Genomic DNA, 3,972 nt, shown 5'->3' with positions numbered 1-3,972 from the left:
TCAGCGCCGCCCCCGCGCTCTCCCCTCAGCACTCGCTCCTAGGTGGAAGTTGGTTTTACAGCAAAGCTCTCTCCCGCCTTAGGGCATTGGCGCTCGGCTGTGCTCTCTGCCCGGGGATATCTTTGGTCTATTCTTGTATCTTATTACTTCTCCCTTCAAACGCCACCTCCTCAGAGAGGCCTTCTCTGCCTTCTCACCCCTACACCCTTAATTTTCCGTTGGAGCATCTATTTCTTTCTCGTTTATGCTTCTCACAAGGTCTCAGCATCAGTTGTTATTGCTTATGTTCCCCAATTGAATATAAGCTCTATGAGGACAGGGAATATAGTACTTTTCTTTCTCACCACAAACCCAGAATTTAACCACAATTTCTTCGGGTCAGTATAATCTGAGTCGCTGAATCCTTAGGGGCTCCTTCTGCTGTGGTTCATTTTTTATATTTTCTTACACATCACTGCATATCTGCAATGCAGCTCAGCTACCGTAATATCTAATTGCTTTTTCTGTTAATGCCTTATAATGCTTATTCTAGAACAGGATTAACAAAGTTCTTTAGTCCATTCCTTAAATAGAAGTTTTTCCCCCTGCCTTTAAAAATCACGTCTTTTTTTGCATTACTGTAAGTTTTTAATAAATTGTAGAATTATAATAAAATAGCACAAAGACAAGGAAGGGCATAGGCCCTTCTACAGAATCGTATAATCACAGAAGGGTCTGTGAGATAACACCCAGCATTTCTTTGAAAAGACACTTTGGTAATCCTTTTTGTTCATTTCGAAGTCTTTTTTGAAATCTCCTGATGTATGGTATTTATTTCTGCAGAAAGACTACCCTATTTTCTTTAAGAATGGAACTCTGAAGCTTGGAGGGGAGACCTGTTCCCCGGGCCAAAATATGGCCTATTGACAACATTCTGGCTCTGGGAGCTAATAACTTTCCAGATACATTCACTGTCAAAAAAGACATGTCTTTAAAATGCCTATTACTCTTATCTCTCCCTCCCTGCCATATTACATTTCATTCTCTCCCTGCAACAACATAGATATATTTTTATCAATTTTTAAATCAATATGTCCCCAGTTACTATGTTGTGTAAGCCTTATTTTTTTCTGGTTTCCTTACATTTTCTTTTCTTTTTTTCTTTTGGTCAAAATTAACTTTATTTTTCAGCTTTACTTCATCAGGATGTGGTAACAAAATTGGCATGCACGGAAAGGATACTGATATTGGGCCTGGGGATATGGTTCATCTGTGGCACCCACACAAACTAGTTGCTTCCCAGAAACCTCACCATGAAGAAAAGGCCCAGGAGGCCTTCACTCCCAGCACATGAGAGGAAGATGCAGACATAAAAGGTGATCATCTGGGCCAAGTCCACCCACTTCTTTCTCTGGATAACAAAATAAAAAATAGACCACTGGAAGCAGAGAGGCAGCCAGGCTGGGGCCCAATCAAGAAGAAGTATGTGTGCCGCTGGTGGGATGGCATGCGCTTTTTCTTCTGTTTCCCAAGCTCCACAGAGAGGATCTTCCCCAAGGCAAAGCAGAAGGGGTGCATGTTGATGTCTGGGTCATTGTGGAAGCAGTGACTTGGCATGGTTCTGGAAGCACGTGTGGTTCCACCAACTGGCAGGGCCCCCTCAGGAAATGATGTAACAGGTGGTTCCACATGGAGGCGCTGAAGACAGACAGGTGCCCAAAGTCAAGCTGCAGCCAGCCAGCCTGGCCTGAACTGCGCTGAGCAGCACTGCACAAGGAGGGAGGGCAAGAGGGACGTCCCAGAAACGCAGTGAGCCACGCAGCCACATCCAGAGGCAGGATGTGCCGCAGGAACAGCCGGACGAAGACGTGGTTGGCCTTTGGGAGCCCTGTCTGTTCCACTGTGGCCTGTGGCTCCCGAACTCATCGTGGGTCAGCTCTTTATTCTTAGCAGGTTCCAAGCTGGGCTGCTCCAGAGACAGCTCTCCAACCAGGAGGGAGTTCATGCACTTCCTCCCAAGGCCCTCGTTCATGCGGGATGCCACAGAGGATCCCGTGGCACCTGCCTCCCCGGGAGCCACGGCCGGGCCAGAGGGTGATGTTGGACACTTTCCACTTGATCACCAGCCACCCACTGCTCCTTGTCGCACCCGGAGCACTGCACCACCTCCTCCGGGTGAAGTTGCGTGGGGTTGGCCCCTGGGCCGGGGTCCGGGGGGCCATCAAGGCCTGGCGATGTCACGCTTCTCCTTACATTTTCAATTTCCTGGTGGTCTAAATAGCTTGTGTTTAGAGTCTAAGACCATAACTCATGAAAATATAAGATAAAGTATCTTTTAAAATAACAAAGGTAGCAGGGATAATACAAATGTTTCCATTTGTACTTAGAAATAAAATCAACTTAGAAGCACATAAACTTGCAGCATTCAAGTTACAGCCAATATTTACCTGTAAGTATGTCAGGAAGAAGAGGCTGGTGATATTTTTACTGGATTGAGCAGCAAGATTATAGTCATTTCTTTTGTGAGGCATAAGACTTTATCACATAATTTTGGAGTATAGAGGATATAACTCTTATTATCTGGTAATAGAATTATTAGTAAAGATTGAAAAATAAATGTTTTTAAATGAGGATTCAGTTACCTGGCATTAAAACTTTTAATGATAAACCAGAGTATAAATGACTTTTGAGAAGGGCATCATGTAGCTTTTTGACTTAAATGTTAATGTGAAATCTATGATTCAAATGTAAAAAATTAACATTCTTAACATTTGTATGATCTGCATTCTTCAGCTGGGAATCGAATTGTCAGGGTCTGTGCAACGGACATGTGGAAACACATCCAGGGGCATCATCCTGGGGAAGGCTCAATAATCAGCATTCTCAACAAGGCACCAAGAACTGTTGCAGGGATACAATTGGGCACAGGAATCAGGGGAACAGACTGGTTTTAGGGAAAAAACAAAAAGTTCGGGTTCATTGATATTGAAAATGGCTTTTATATGGTAGATTTTGCCAGGCATTTTTTTAAGCACCTTTCCACTCCTTCCGAAAACAGTTGTATATTTGGTAGGTGCTAAATCACCTATTTGCAGTCATTGAACCTGGACCTTACAGTTCATAGAACTGTGCTTGGGATGTTTCAGATCTTATCAAGAACTTCATCCAATGATTTTAAGGGATTTTCAAGATGAAATTACATAGTCTTAATTTTTAATTAATAGATTTTATTTTTTGGAGCAGGTTTAGGTCTAAAATTGAGCAGCAAATGAACAGAGCTCTCATAGACCTACCTTCCTCCTGCACAGTTTCCTCTAGTATTATCTTTCATTACTTTTAATGTCTCCTGAATTGGCAGAATTCCAATTTGACCTCCATAAATAAAACTTATTCTAAGCATCTCTAGATCTTCAAACTTTAGTGTAATGGTTAAAAATATGGTCTTGCCCTGGCCAGGTGGCTCAGTTGGTTGGAGCATTGTCCCAGACACCAAAAGGTTGCAGGTTTGATTCCCAGTCAGGGCACATTCCTAGGTTGTGGGTTTAATCCCTGGTTGGGGGCACCTATGGGAGGCAACCAATCGATGTTTTTCTCACTCTGACACATCTCTCTCTCTCAAATCAATAATGAACAAAACATATCTTGGGTGAGAATTAAAAAATAAAAATAAAAATATGGTCTGTAGTATCAACAGTTGCATTTGTGATCAAATCCTGGGTCTGTTGTTTGCTAGCTATGGGGCCTTGAACAAGTTTATTAAGTCTTTTGAGCCTCGATTCTATTGTCTGTAATGTAAAAATAACAATATCTACCTCACAAAGTTGATGTGGCGATTAAATTAGATTATATAATAAAAGCATTGATCTGATAGCTGTCTCAATAAAGAGCAGGTATTATTCTTTTTATTACAATTGAATAAATGTCACCTTTTTTTTTAATGTCATGGTGTAGAATTTGAGGAACATTTAAGGAAGATAATTTATGACAGGAAGA

General features: G+C 41.9%; 1 pseudogene; it reads right to left on the bottom strand.

Moving 5' to 3' along the window:
• Positions 1-1,180: 1,180 nt before the first annotated feature.
• On the bottom strand, positions 1,181-2,201 carry LOC107532369 (acyl-CoA (8-3)-desaturase pseudogene; annotated as a pseudogene).
• Positions 2,202-3,972: the final 1,771 nt, after the last annotated feature.

This window comes from Miniopterus natalensis, chromosome 11 (genome assembly GCF_054644295.1).
Source record: "Miniopterus natalensis isolate mMinNat1 chromosome 11, mMinNat1.hap1, whole genome shotgun sequence".
Taxonomy (NCBI): Eukaryota; Metazoa; Chordata; class Mammalia; order Chiroptera; family Miniopteridae; genus Miniopterus; species Miniopterus natalensis.
The sequence above is the reverse complement of the archived record's forward strand: the minus strand, read 5'-3'. Positions and strand labels throughout refer to the sequence as shown.